At 45.4% G+C, this 15,210-nt stretch overlaps 1 protein-coding gene across 1 annotated transcript in view; it reads right to left on the bottom strand.

Moving 5' to 3' along the window:
* LOC109879699 (zinc finger FYVE domain-containing protein 9) overlaps nucleotides 1-14,429 on the bottom strand; it is a 38,736-nt gene extending 24,307 nt beyond the window's left edge. The window contains exon 1 of the mRNA XM_031806766.1: nucleotides 13,738-14,429. The gene's annotated coding sequence lies outside the window, so the exon portion shown is untranslated. The remainder of the gene's footprint in view (nucleotides 1-13,737) is intronic.
* Nucleotides 14,430-15,210: the final 781 nt, after the last annotated feature.

Here is a 15,210-nt window from a genome sequence, read left to right as displayed (position 1 = left end):
CAAGGCACACCTGTTAATTGAAATGGCAGGAACTAATGGGGATCTATAATAAACCCCAGGAAGAGTAGCTGCTGCCTTGGCAGGAACTAATGGAGATCCATAATAAACCACAGGAAGAGTAGCTCCTGCCTTGGCAGGAACTAATGGAGATCCATAATAAACCCCAGGAAGAGTAGCTGCTGCCTTGACAGGAACTAATGGGGATCCATAATAAGTACTAATCCTAGATAACAGAAAAAAACCAGCATTGAATGTAGCTAGGCTAGCATATCACCTCATCAAAACATCAAGATGTGATCTGCGTTCGCAAAGAAAATGCCCAAATGACAGCAGAACATGGAACGTTTGCTTAAAAATATATATTTTTTATATGGCTAGGATGCTGTTCCACACAATCACTTTTGAGGAGTCAATGTGTTATCTGGTTAGCATCCATCTCTCTGCATTGTTAGTTAACTAGCAAACCAAATAGACTTAGCCAGTGTTTCAGCAATCAGGTGTCATCGGCAGGTGGTCCCCAACACACTGAATGTTCATCTGACGGTGTGTGGTGGGTCCTTAATCAATAAACAAGTTCCAGTTCAAGTTGGAATCAGAAAGAGAGAAAGTGAAAACCAGCTTGGGAGTCTAAAGTATCCTCTTCCACATAACTACTGGGACTAAATCTGATTAAATCAAATCACATGCGCTGAATACAACAGCTGTAGACTATGCAGTGAAATGCTGAATACCACACTACTGACAAGCCCTTGACCAACAAAGCAGTTTAAAGAAAAATAAGTGTTAAGTATTTACATAAAATAAACAAAACAAAATAATTAAAGAGCAACAATAATATAACAATAACAAGGATATATACATGGGGTACCGGTACAGAGTCAATGTGGAGGCTATATACAGGGGGTACCGGTACAGAGTCAATGTGGAGGCTGTATACAGGGGGTACCAGTACAGAGTCAATGTGGAGGCTATATACAGGGGGCACCGGTACAGAGTCAATGTGGAGGCTATATACAGGGGGTACCGGTACAGAGTCAATGTGGAGGCTGTATACAGGGGGTACCAGTACAGAGTCAATGTGGAGGCTATATACAGGGGGCACCGGTACAGAGTCAATGTGGAGGCTATATACAGGGGGTACCAGTACAGAGTCAATGTGGAGGCTAAATACAGGGGGTACATGTACAGAGTCATTGTGGAGGCTATATACATGGGGTACCGGTACAGAGTCATTGTGGAGGCTATATACAGGGGGTACCGGTACAGAGTCAATGTGGAGGCTGTATACAGGGGGTACCGGTACAGAGTCAATGTGGAGGCTATATACAGGGGGTACCGGTAGCGAGTCAATGTGGAGGCTATATACAGGGGGTACCGGTACAGAGTCATTGTGGAGGCTATATACAGGGGGTACCGGTACAGAGTCAATGTGGAGGCTGTATACAGGGGGTACCGGTACAGAGTCAATGTGGAGGCTATATACAGGGGGTACCGGTACAGAGTCAATGTGGAAGCTATATACAGGGGGTACCGGTACAGAGTCAATGTGGAGGCTATATACAGGGGGTACCGGTACAGAGTCAATGTGGAGGCTATATTCAGGGGGTACCGGTACAGAGTCATTGTGGAGGCTATATACATGGGGTACCGGTACAGAGTCATTGTGGAGGCTATATACAGGGGGTACCGGTACAGAGTCAATGTGGAGGCTGTATACAGGGGGTACCGGTACAGAGTCAATGTGGAGGCTATATACAGGGGGTACCGGTAGCGAGTCAATGTGGAGGCTATATACAGGGGGTACCGGTACAGAGTCATTGTGGAGGCTATATACAGGGGGTACCGGTACAGAGTCAATGTGGAGGCTGTATACAGGGGGTACCGGTACAGAGTCAATGTGGAGGCTATATTCAGGGGGTACCGGTACAGAGTCAATGTGGAGGCTATATACAGGGGGTACCGGTAGCGAGTCAATGTGGAGGCTATATACAGGGGGTACCGGTACAGAGTCAATGTGGAGGCTATATTCAGGGGGTACCGGTACAGAGTCAATGTGGAGGCTATATACAGGGGGTACCGGTAGCGAGTCAATGTGGAGACTATATACAGGGGGTACCGGTACAGAGTCAATGTGGAGACTATATACAGGGGTACCGGTAGAGATAGTTATGTCGCCATGTAGCCATTTGACTAGATGTTCAGGAGTCTTATGGCTTGGGACCATGTTAGTTTGTTGGTGATGTGGACACCAAGTAACTTGAAGCTCTCAACCTGCTCCACTACAGCCCCGTCGATGAGAAAGAGGCTCGGTCCTCCTTTTCCTGTAATCATCTCCTGTGTCTATCACGTTGAGGGCCTCCATGCTGTCTCATCGTTGTCGGTGATCAGGCCTACCACTGTTGTGTGGTCGGCAAACTTGGTGTTAGAGCCGTGCTTGCCCATGCAGTCATGGGTGAACATCTTGCCGATGCACGGAAAACCCAGCCAGCTGTACGTTATCCATGTCGTTGTTCAGCCATGACTCGTTGAAACATAAGATAAGTATTAAATGTCCCGTTGGTAGGATAGTCTTGATCGCAGCTCATCCAGTTTATTCTCCAGTGATTGCACGTTGGCTAATAGTATGGAAGGCAGAGGCAGGTTACCCAGTCGCCATCGGATTCTTACACCCCGACCTACGTCTTACACCCAGACCTACGTCCCTTTCGTCTCCGTCTTTTCTTCATACGAATGACGTGGATCCCCTTGTCGGGGGTGTCTGCAGTAAAACTTTCGCGTCCGACTCGTTAAAACAAAGATCTTCGTCCGGTTCGAGTGGAGTCATCGCCGTCCTGATATCCAGAAGCTATTTCCAGTCATAAGACTGTGGCAGAAACATTATGTACAAAATAATTTACAAATAATGCGAAAAACAAAATTGGTTAGGAGCCCGTAAAAATGGCAGCCATCTCCTCCAGGGCCATTTAATATTAAGAGGCAACATACTTGTTTTTAGATGTTTCTAAGAGCTTGAAGCCCGGCAGTCCTCTCTGTTGACGCCATTTTTCAGCCTCATGTGATAATGTAAAGTAACCTCTTCCACCTGACTACTGTGTGTGTGATAATTCATGTCACCTTTAAGGAACAAATGGGGAGGAAACCCAATCTCTCATTATCACAGACCCAGCCTCAACACAGCATGGCTCCAACCTTACACTACTGAGACTAAATCTGATTAAGAGGCAACATATGCTTGTTTTTAGATGAACAGGAATCCTTGACCAGATCAAGGCTTCGTCCCAAATGACACCCTAAAGTAGTGCACTATTTATAGTAAAAGCGGGTTCCATTTGAGCCAAGTGTAAACAGTCAACTGACCTCATCCAACTCCCTGTCCCCGGGCTCAATTGCACCTGCATATACACAGAGTATACCAGACATTAGGAACACCATCCTAATATTGAGCCATAATTCATCATGGACAAAAAGGTATGAAAAGCATTCCACAGGGATGCTGGCCCACAGTTGTGTCAAGTTGACTGGAGGTCCTTTGAGTGGTGGGCCGTTCTTGATACACCCGGGAAACTGTTGATGATGAAACACCAGGCACCTACTACCATATCCCATAACGCATAGCAACACACAGCAGGACGTTTCAACATGATCAGAAACCTATATTAACCCGTCTGTAGTTCTCTGAAAATCACTGGCCATCATTTATTGCATTAGTCATCTCAGTCTGACAAAACATCACTAAAACAGTCAGACATTAAATCATAAAATGGCACCAAAACTGTAGTACGCCACTAACCTTCACACAACCCGAATGTTAAGTGGTGCCGTTGTCCTTGACTGTGAGTTCACAGGTCTACAACAGCTGCATTATGTATTATTCAGACTCTGGGTAATTACATCTGAATCAGGCTGGCTCCTGTCCTCACACAGCAGGATGTGTTTATACAGAGATGTGCAGGAGGCTGTTCACATAGTTGGTACCTTGGCGAGTATGTAGTATGACACTACAACCCATCTAACCTAACCCTAACCTTGGCGAGTATGTAGTATGACACTACAACCCATCTAAACTAACCCTAACCTTGGTGAGTATGTAGGATGACACTACAACCCAGCTAACCTAACCCTAACCTTGGTGAGTATGTAGTATGACACTACAACCCACCTACCCTAACCTAGGTGAGTATGATCTCAGCGATCACTGCCTCATTGCCTGCATCCGTAATGGGTCAGCGGTCAAACGACCTCCACTCATCACTGTAAAAACGCTCCCTGAAACACTTCTGCGAGCAGGCCTTTCTAATCGACCTGGCCGGGGTATCCTGGAAGGATATTGATCTCATCCCGTCAGTAGAGGATGCCTGGATATTTTTTTTAAATGCCTTCCTAACCATCTTAAATAAACATGCCCCATTTAAGAAATTTAGAACCAGGAACAGATATAGCCCTTGGTTCTCCCCAGACCTGACTGCCCTTAACCAACACAATAACATCCTATGGCGTTCTGCATTAGCATCGAACAGCCCCCGTGATATGCAGCTGTTCAGGGAAGCTAGAAACCATTATACACAGGCAGTTAGAAAAGCCAAGGCTAGCTTTTTCAAGCAGAAATTTGCTTCCTGCAACACCAACTCAAAAAAGTTCAGGGACACTGTAAAGTCCATGGAGAATAAGAACACCTCCTCCCAGCTGCCCACTGCACTGAAGATAGGAAACACTGTCACCACTGATAAATCCACCATAATTGAGAATTTCAATAAGCATTTTTCTACGGCTGGCCATGCTTTCCACCTGGCTACTCCTACCCCGGACAACTGCACTGCACCCCCAACAGCAACTCGCCCAAGCCTTCCCCATTTCTCCTTCTCCCAAATCCATTCAGCTGATGTTCTGAAAGAGCTGCAAAATCTGGACCCCTACAAATCAGCCGGGCTAGACAATCTGGACCCTTTCTTTCTAAAATTATCTGCCGAAATTGTTGCCACCCCTATTACTAGCCTGTTCAACCTCTCTTTCGTGTCGTCTGAGATTCCCAAAGATTGGAAAGCAGCTGCGGTCATCCCCCCCCTCTTCAAAGGGGGGGGACACTCTTGACCCAAACTGCTACAGACCCATATCTATCCTACCGTGCCTTTCTAAGGTCTTCGAAAGCCAAGTCAACAAACAGATTACCGACCATTCCGAATCTCACCATACCTTCTCTGCTATGCAATCCGGTTTCAGAGCTGGTCATGGGTGCACCTCAGCCACGCTCAAGGTCCTAAACGATATCTTAACCGCCATCGATAAGAAACATTACTGTGCAGCCGTATTCATTGATCTGGCCAAGGCTTTCGACTCTGTCAATCACCACATCCTCATCGGCAGACTCGACAGCCTTGGTTTCTCAAATGATTGCCTCGCCTGGTTCACCAACTACTTCTCTGATAGAGTTCAGTGTGTCAAATCGGAGGGTCTGCTGTCCGGACCTCTGGCATTCTCTGTATACATCAATGAGGTCGCTCTTGCTGCTGGTGAGTCCCTGATCCACCTCTACGCAGACGACACCATTCTGTATACTTCCGGCCCTTCTTTGGACACTGTGTTAACAACCCTCCAGGCAAGCTTCAATGCCATACAACTCTCCTTCCGTGGCCTCCAATTGCTCTTAAATACAAGTAAAACTAAATGCATGCTCTTCAACCGATCGCTACCTGCACCTACCCGCCTGTCCAACATCACTACTCTGGACGGCTCTGACTTAGAATACGTGGACAACTACAAATACTTAGGTGTCTGGTTAGACTGTAAACTCTCCTTCCAGACCCATATCAAACATCTCCAATCCAAAGTTAAATCTAGAATTGGCTTCCTATTTCGCAACAAAGCATCCTTCACTCATGCTGCCAAACATACCCTTGTAAAACTGACCATCCTACCAATCCTCGACTTTGGCGATGTCATTTACAAAATAGCCTCCAATACCCTACTCAACAAATTGGATGCAGTCTATCACAGTGCAATTCGTTTTATCACCAAAGCCCCATATACTACCCACCATTGCGACCTGTACGCTCTCGTTGGCTGGCCCTCGCTTCATACTCGTCGCCAAACCCACTGGCTCCATGTCGTCTACAAGACCCTGCTAGGTAAAGTCCCCCCTTATCTCAGCTCGCTGGTCACCATAGCATCTCCCACCTGTAGCACACGCTCCAGCAGGTATATCTCTCTAGTCACCCCCAAAACCAATTCTTTCTTTGGCCGCCTCTCCTTCCAGTTCTCTGCTGCCAATGACTGGAACGAACTACAAAAATCTCTGAAACTGGAAACACTTATCTCCCTCACTAGCTTTAAGCACCAACTGTCAGAGCAGCTCACAGATTACTGCACCTGTACATAGCCCACCTATAATTTAGCCCAAACAACTCTTTCCCAACTGTATTTAATTTTTATTTATTTATTTATTTTGCTCCTTTGCACCCCATTATTTTTATTTCTACTTTGCACATTCTTCCATTGCAAAACTACCATTCCAGTGTTTTACTTGCTATATTGTATTTACTTTGCCATCATGGCCTTTTTTGCCTTTACCTCCCTTCTCACCTCATTTGCTCACATCGTATATAGACTTGTTTATACTGTATTATTGACTGTATGTTTGTTTTTACTCCATGTGTAACTCTGTGTCGTTTTATCTGTCGAACTGCTTTGCTTTATCTTGGCCAGGTCGCAATTGTAAATGAGAACTTGTTCTCAACTTGCCTACCTGGTTAAATAAAAGGTAAAATTAAATTAAAATAAATAAAAATGTAGGATGACACTACAACCCATCTACCCTAACCCTAACCTAGGTGAGTATGTAGTAAGACCCATCTAACCCAAACCACATATCTTTATGCTACTCTCCTCTCACAATACCCAACCCAATACATTGCCCAACCCAATACATTGCCCAACCCAATACATTACGCAACCTCCTATCGTTTGAAAACAGCCTGTGGCATCGATATGAGTCAGTTAAATGTCATCATTCTTCCATTTAAAGAGTACCGTGAGGGCTCCTTAAAAAAACTAAGCAAGATAGCTAGAACGCCATACTGGGGCATGCTGGCTCTGGCTTGGTCGAGAATTAAAATGACATGACTTCAGTCTCTGTGTTCCAAACTCTCTACCCCTTGGCCCTAGACATTTGATGTTTGTATATCTGAAGGGTCTAGAATCTCTGGGTAGATGGACAGAGCCTTCAAAAAGAATTCATACCCCGAGACTTATTCCACATTTTGTTGTGTTACAGACAGAATTCAAAAAAGGATTCAATATATTTTTTAATCTCACCAATCTACACACAATACCCCATAATGACAAAGTGAAAAGACGTTTGGAGAAATGTTTAGCAAATGTGTTGGAAATTAAATATAGATATCTCATTTACATAACTGTTCACACCTGTAATACTTAAAAGAAGCACCTTCGCCAGCGATTACAGCCGAGAGTCATTCTGGGTAAGTCTCTAAGAGATTTCCACACCTAAATTGTGCAACATTTGCCCATTATTCTTTTCTAAATTCTTCAAGCTCTGTCAAATTGGTTGTTGATCATTGTTAGACAACCATTTTTAAGTCTTGCCATAGATTTTCAAGGAAAACCTCCCTGGTCTTTGTGGTTTAATCGGTGTTTGAAATTCACTGCTCGACTGAGGGACCTTACAGATACTTGTATGTGTGGGGTACAGACATCAGGCAGTCACAAACAAATAGTATGTTAAACATTGCATACAGAGTGAGTCCACGCAACTTATGTGATTTTTTAAGCACATTTTTACTCCTGAACTTACCCTTTGCTATGAGACACAAAATTGAGCTCAGATGCATCCTGTTTCCATTGATCATCCTTGAGATGTTTCTACAACTTGGAGTCCACCTGTGGTGAATTCAATTGATTGGGCATTATTTGGAAAGGCACACACCCGTCTATATAAAAAGGTCCCAAGGTTGACAGTGCATCTCAGAGCAAAAACCAAGCCATGAGGTCAAAGGAATTGTCCGTAGAGCTCGGAAACAGGATTGTGTCGAGGCACAGATCTGGGGAAGGGTACCAAAAATATTCTACAGCATTGAAGGTCCCCAAGAACACAGTGGCCTCCATCATTCTTAAATGGAAGAAGTTTGGAACCACCAAGACTCTTCCTAGAGCTGGCTGCCCGGCCAAATTCAGCAATTGGGTGAGAAAGGCCTTGGTCAGGGAGGTAACCAAGAACCCGATGTTCACTCTGACAGAGCTCCAGAGTACCTCTGAAGATGGGAGAACTTTCCATAAGTACAACCATCTGCCGCACTTCACCAATCAGGCCTTTATGATAGAGTGGCCAGACGGAAGCCACTCCTCAGTAAAAAGGCACATGACAGCCCGCTTGGAGTTTGCCAAAATACTACCTGTACATCGGATAACATGCATATAGAATAACCTGTATATACTACCTGTACATAGGATAACATGTATATAGGATAACCTGTATATACTACCTGTACATAGGATAACCTGTATATACTACCTGTACATAGGATAACCTGTATAAACTACCTGTACATAGGATAACCTGTATAAACTACCTGTACATCGGATAACATGCATATAGGATAACCTGTATATACTACCTGTACATAGGATAACCTGTATAAACTACCTGTACATAGGATAACATGCATATAGGATAACATGCATATAGGATAACCTGTATAAACTACCTGTACATAGGATAACATGCATATAGGATAACATGCACATAGGATAACCTGTATAAACTACCTGTACATATGATAACCTGTACATAGGATAACCTGTATATACTACCTGTACATAGGATAACCAGTATATACTACCTGTACATAGGACAACATGCATATAGGATAACCTGTATATACTACCTGTACATAGGATAACATGTATATAGGATAACCTGTATATACTACCTGTACATAGGATAACCTGTATATACTACCTGTACATAGGATAACCTGTATAAACTACCTGTACATAGGATAACCTGTATATACTACCTGTACATCGGATAACATGCATATAGGATAACCTGTATATACTACCTGTACATAGGATAACCTGTATAAACTACCTGTACATAGGATAACATGCATATAGGATAACATGCATATAGGATAACCTGTATAAACTACCTGTACATAGGATAACATGCATATAGGATAACATGCACATAGGATAACCTGTATAAACTACCTGTACATATGATAACCTGTACATAGGATAACCTGTATATACTACCTGTACATAGGATAACCAGTATATACTACCTGTACATAGGACAACATGCATATAGGATAACCTGTGTGGGAATGTGGTATATGGCCAATATACCACGACTAAGGGCTGTAACCACGTTGTGTCATGCATAAGAACAGCCCCTAGCCGTTGTATATGGCCAATATACCACGCCTACTTTCCTAAGGCGCTGTACATCTCCAGAGATTACGCAGCGGGTCCAAGCTGATCAGATCAGACGTGACGTTGCCAAGGTGAAACTACTTTCATGACATCATACTGGACGTCGACACTACGGAAGGCTTTTCTGGATTTTTGATTAGTGCGTGCAATATTCATTTGTACATCAAAACTGAATGTCTCACGTCATATACGTCATGTAGTCAGCCTTTTCAGGAAACAAATATCTGCGTCTTTGTGTGTCAATCTTCTCAGGGTAGGGGTCCGGATCGAGGATCAGGCTTCGTCCGTCCGTCCATGTAATCTTATACATTGTGAGCTAAAAGGCTTAACTGACCCTAAAATCAACACCCTAAAATCAACACATCAAATACATCCCCTAGCAATAGGCTTTTTCACCAACACATAAACCTAGCTCCACATCAACAACAGCTGTGTTTCAGTAGCTCCACATCAACCTGCTGCTCCAGTTTCAACTGTTCTGCCTTATTATTATTGGACCATGCTGGTCATTTATGAACATTTGAACATCTTGGCCATGTACTGTTATAATCTCCACCCGGCACAGCCAGAAGAGGACTGGCCACCCCACATAGCCTGGTTCCTCTCTAGGTTTCTTCCTAGCCTGGTTCCTCTCTAGGTTTCTTCCTAGCCACCGTGCTTCTGAATCAGCATTCAGGTTATAATACATATTAACATAGCCATCATTAAAGTGGGGCGGCAGGTAGCCTAGTGGTTAGAGGAGGCAGGTAGCCTAGTGGTTAGAGGAGGCAGGGTAGCCTAGTGGTTAGAGGAGGCAGGTAGCCTAGTGGTTAGAGGAGGCAGGTAGCCTAGTGGTTAGAGGAGGCAGGTAGCCTAGTGGTTAGAGGAGGCAGGGTAGCCTAGTGGTTAGAGGAGGCAGGTAGCCTAGTGGTTAGAGGAGGCAGGGTAGCCTAGTGGTTAGAGGAGGCAGGTAGCCTAGTGGTTAGAGGAGGCAGGGTAGCCTAGTGGTTAGAGGAGGCAGGGTAGCCTAGTGGTTAGAGGAGGCAGGGTAGCCTAGTGGTTAGAGGAGGCAGGGTAGCCTAGTGGTTAGAGGAGGCAGGGTAGCCTAGTGGTTAGAGGAGGCAGGTAGCCTAGTGGTTAGAGGAGGCAGGGTAGCCTAGTGGTTAGAGGAGGCAGGGTAGCCTAGTGGTTAGAGGAGGCAGGTAGCCTAGTGGTTAGAGGAGGCAGGTAGCCTAGTGGTTAGAGGAGGCAGGTCGCCTAGTGGTTAGAGGAGGCGGGTAGCCTAGTGGTTAGAGGAGGCAGGGTAGCCTAGTGGTTAGAGGAGGCAGGTAGCCTAGTGGTTAGAGGAGGCAGGTAGCCTAGTGGTTAGAGGAGGCAGGGTAGCCTAGTGGTTAGAGGAGGCAGGTAGCCTAGTGGTTAGAGGAGGCAGGTAGCCTAGTGGTTAGAGGAGGCAGGGTAGCCTAGTGGTTAGAGGAGGCAGGGTAGCCTAGTGGTTAGAGGAGGCAGGGTAGCCTAGTGGTTAGAGGAGGCAGGGTAGCCTAGTGGTTAGAGGAGGCAGGGTAGCCTAGTGGTTAGAGGAGGCAGGGTAGCCTAGTGGTTAGAGGAGGCAGGGTAGCCTAGTGGTTAGAGGAGGCAGGGTAGCCTAGTGGTTAGAGGAGGCAGGGTAGCCTAGTGGTTAGAGGAGGCAGGGTAGCCTAGTGGTTAGAGGAGGCAGGGTAGCCTAGTGGTTAGAGGAGGCAGGGTAGCCTAGTGGTTAGAGGAGGCAGGGTAGCCTAGTGGTTAGAGGAGGCAGGGTAGCCTAGTGGTTAGAGGAGGCAGGGTAGCCTAGTGGTTAGAGGAGGCAGGGTAGCCTAGTGGTTAGAGGAGGCAGGGTAGCCTAGTGGTTAGAGGAGGCAGGGTAGCCTAGTGGTTAGAGGAGGCAGGGTAGCCTAGTGGTTAGAGGAGGCAGGGTAGCCTAGTGGTTAGAGGAGGCAGGGTAGCCTAGTGGTTAGAGGAGGCAGGTAGCCTAGTGGTTAGAGGAGGCAGGTAGCCTAGTGGTTAGAGGAGGCAGGGTAGCCTAGTGGTTAGAGGAGGCAGGGTAGCCTAGTGGTTAGAGGAGGCAGGGTAGCCTAGTGGTTAGAGGAGGCAGGGTAGCCTAGTGGTTAGAGGAGGCAGGGTAGCCTAGTGGTTAGAGGAGGCAGGGTAGCCTAGTGGTTAGAGGAGGCAGGGTAGCCTAGTGGTTAGAGGAGGCAGGGTAGCCTAGTGGTTAGAGGAGGCAGGGTAGCCTAGTGGTTAGAGGAGGCAGGGTAGCCTAGTGGTTAGAGGAGGCAGGGTAGCCTAGTGGTTAGAGGAGGCAGGGTAGCCTAGTGGTTAGAGGAGGCAGGGTAGCCTAGTGGTTAGAGGAGGCAGGGTAGCCTAGTGGTTAGAGGAGGCAGGGTAGCCTAGTGGTTAGAGGAGGCAGGGTAGCCTAGTGGTTAGAGGAGGCAGGGTAGCCTAGTGGTTAGAGGAGGCAGGGTAGCCTAGTGGTTAGAGGAGGCAGGTAGCCTAGTGGTTAGAGGAGGCAGGTAGCCTAGTGGTTAGAGGAGGCAGGTAGCCTAGTGGTTAGAGGAGGCAGGTAGCCTAGTGGTTAGAGGAGGCAGGTAGCCTAGTGGTTAGAGGAGGCAGGTAGCCTAGTGGTTAGAGGAGGCAGGTAGCCTAGTGGTTAGAGGAGGCAGGTAGCCTAGTGGTTAGAGGAGGCAGGTAGCCTAGTGGTTAGAGGAGGCAGGTAGCCTAGTGGTTAGAGGAGGCAGGTAGCCTAGTGGTTAGAGGAGGCAGGTAGCCTAGTGGTTAGAGGAGGCAGGTAGCCTAGTGGTTAGAGGAGGCAGGTAGCCTAGTGGTTAGAGTGTTGGGCCAGTAACAGAAGGGTTGCTGGGTCAAATCCCAGAGCTGACAAGGTACAAATCTGTTGTTCTGCCCCCTGAACAAGGCAATTAACCCACTGTTTCTAGGCTGTCATTGTAAATAAAAATGTGTTCTTAACCGACTTGCCTAATTAAATAAAGTAGTGACATCTCATTACCTGTTTGTTGGTTGTTTCTGGTTCATGTGTGGCCAGGGAGTACGGGTTGCTTAGCTCTCTAAACCCTTCTGCTCTGTAAGTAGGGTTTTCAGAAGCTACATTCACCCATGGTTGGCTCCATGTGCAACTACAATTCCAAACCTTTGTTTAAACTTTTAGAAAAGTCAATCATTGCTTTCAAATTGGTTTTCGAAACATTATGAAAAGGGGCATAATCAACCTATGAACCAAAAAATTTATCTTACAAATAAAAGATGCACTTTACTGTAGTTTTGCACAGATCCATATGAGGTGTGCCTCCAGTTGAACTACACTTCCTCCCCAGGTAGCGTACACACAGGTGGTTGGAGAATGCTAGACCAGGGAGGAAGTGTAGTTCTTCCGCAGGAGGAACACAGCGTATTCATCGGCTGTTAGCTTGGTCTTCTGTAAACACGCTCCGTAACATGGAGGTATAGCCATGTACAAACACTAAATCCTAGTGTGTAGTAACTCAACCTTTTTTTTTTGACGATATGAAAGATACTATCATTTATATTTACAAAACTGTACAGCAGGCATGCGTTTTAAATGTTCAAAACGAGCTTCGGGGATCTTAACAAATATCCCCATTGACCAGAAGACACTAACGTTAACTACTTAGTCAATGGGCGATAAAGCAGTTAGCATCTATAAATGGGTTACTGTACTATGAGCATTCGTTTCTGCGGTGCCACTAGCTTAATGGCAGACTGCACAGACGTTAGTCAATCATGTGTAGGCTACAATATTGTAAAATAGGGGCAACGGTGAGTGAGAACGTTTACAAGTAGCGGTTTTGGACAAAGGATAAATTGTAGCTATAAGTAGCAGCAGAGTGTTGCGGGTGGTCGCGCCGAGGCTACTAGCAGCTACTTCTACCCGGTGTGTCGTTGCAGGCATATCGTCAAAGACCCGGTGCGGTTATGACCGTTAAAAGCTGACACCCGAAACTAATGTCCACCACCAGCGACAAAATGAGTTACCGCTATTTCCCGTCAGTTAGCTTGCTGGCTAATGTTGTTTGTATGGCTTCGCCAACCAACCAATGAGCGGAACGCAATTAAATGTAGACAATCATCATAATGTCCGTCTTAGAATCTGGAGGAGTTCCAGAACCCCATGAATATTCTACACCAGTAGAACAGTAGAACCCTGCGCAATGACCGTGGTGCCTGGGTCTACCATCAGAGCTAAGATGACATGGAAAAACTAACTGACCGCATTAGCTATTTAGAAACTATTATACTCACTGGTGGAATTCCCATCTTCACGCGTAGTGCCATGAAATCCTTCCGTTTGTACCTGTCATTCTCTCTCACACACACACAGGTCCAATATTAATCGCCTTTCAGTTGTATTTTACAAGTCTCCCCGTGTAGGTAAACACACCACATACAGTTCCGTTTTTCGCCAGACTTGGAACAGCTGAAGTCGGAAAGTAGTAGTTGTACGTCAGCACTCAGGAATCACTCTGTCGCCTCACTACTATTCCGCTAGCAGCACTAACAATGACGTCACTTTCCAATGATAATGAAGAAACCTTAAAATAAAAGCCCACATTTCAACACGTTGCAAGGTGAATAACTAAATCAAGATAAAACATTTTTAATCCGTGTCGATTTTTGTGTTTATAAGCAAATGCAAGAAGGAATTTGGGGTTCTTCGGCTGTCCCCATAAGATGACATTGTTGTTGTTCCAGGTAGAACCCTTTTCCTTACATGGAACCCCAAAGGGTTCTACCTGAAACCCCCAAAAGTTTGACCTGGAACCAATGTTCGCTCTTTTTTTCAGCACTGAGCAAATGTAAGGTCTGCTGAGCGCAAACTTGGATGTTGTGAAACTTCCAGTGCGCGTTTACTGTGAACACTGAGGCTGTACCTGCTTTAAGTTACAGTTTTACTGTGAACACTGAGGCTGTACCTGCTTTAAGTTACAGTTTTACTGTGAACACTGAGGCTGTACCTGCTTTAAGTTACAGTTTTACTGTGAACACTGAGGCTGTACCCGCTTTAAGTTACAGTTTTACTGTGAACACTGAGGCTGTACCCACTTTAAGTTACAGTTTTAACAGTGGCCAAGTAGGCTACTGTGGCTATTTGATCATAACGTTCGCCTACCAAAGTCGCCTACCATTAAACACAATGGAGAAAATGCATCCCATAACATTTTAACATGGAAATAACTGTTATATCAATCAGCCTACAGTAGCAGCCAATGTGTGATTTTCAATATAGGCCTATGGGGAAAAAACATGCAGGGCTTCACATTAACCCGTTTATCCACTTGTGCAACAGACAAGGAGGTGGCTGAAAATGGTGTTGTTTGATGCAAGAAAACAATTTACCAAATAAAAAGCATTATTATTCCCATAGCATTATGACAGAGAAAAATACAAATTACGCTACCCTCTGCCTGTTGGCTATTTAGTTGATTCAAGCCGATCTCAAAATACAACATGGCCCCTTTTAGACAGAAAAAAAGCTCTTTACCTGACTGGCTTTTCAAAGATGTCTAGAAATGTATACGTTTTGTGCTCTTGAAGGAAGCAATCACTCCCCTATTTCTGACTACAACGTGTATATATATATAACTAGGCTAATAACTTGCTGACTAGCAAAGGATATGAACAAACTGTTCACACGTGGCTACACGCAGCTCTCTTTGATCTCAAAACAAGCTAATCTACTCACGACCACGAAAACACAGTCCAGTTCAAAGTAAA

This window comes from Oncorhynchus kisutch, linkage group LG27, assembly GCF_002021735.2.
Source record: "Oncorhynchus kisutch isolate 150728-3 linkage group LG27, Okis_V2, whole genome shotgun sequence".
In the NCBI taxonomy this organism is placed as follows: Eukaryota; Metazoa; Chordata; class Actinopteri; order Salmoniformes; family Salmonidae; genus Oncorhynchus; species Oncorhynchus kisutch.
Note: the sequence above shows the minus strand (reverse complement) of the source record. Positions and strands in the feature narration are given on the sequence as shown.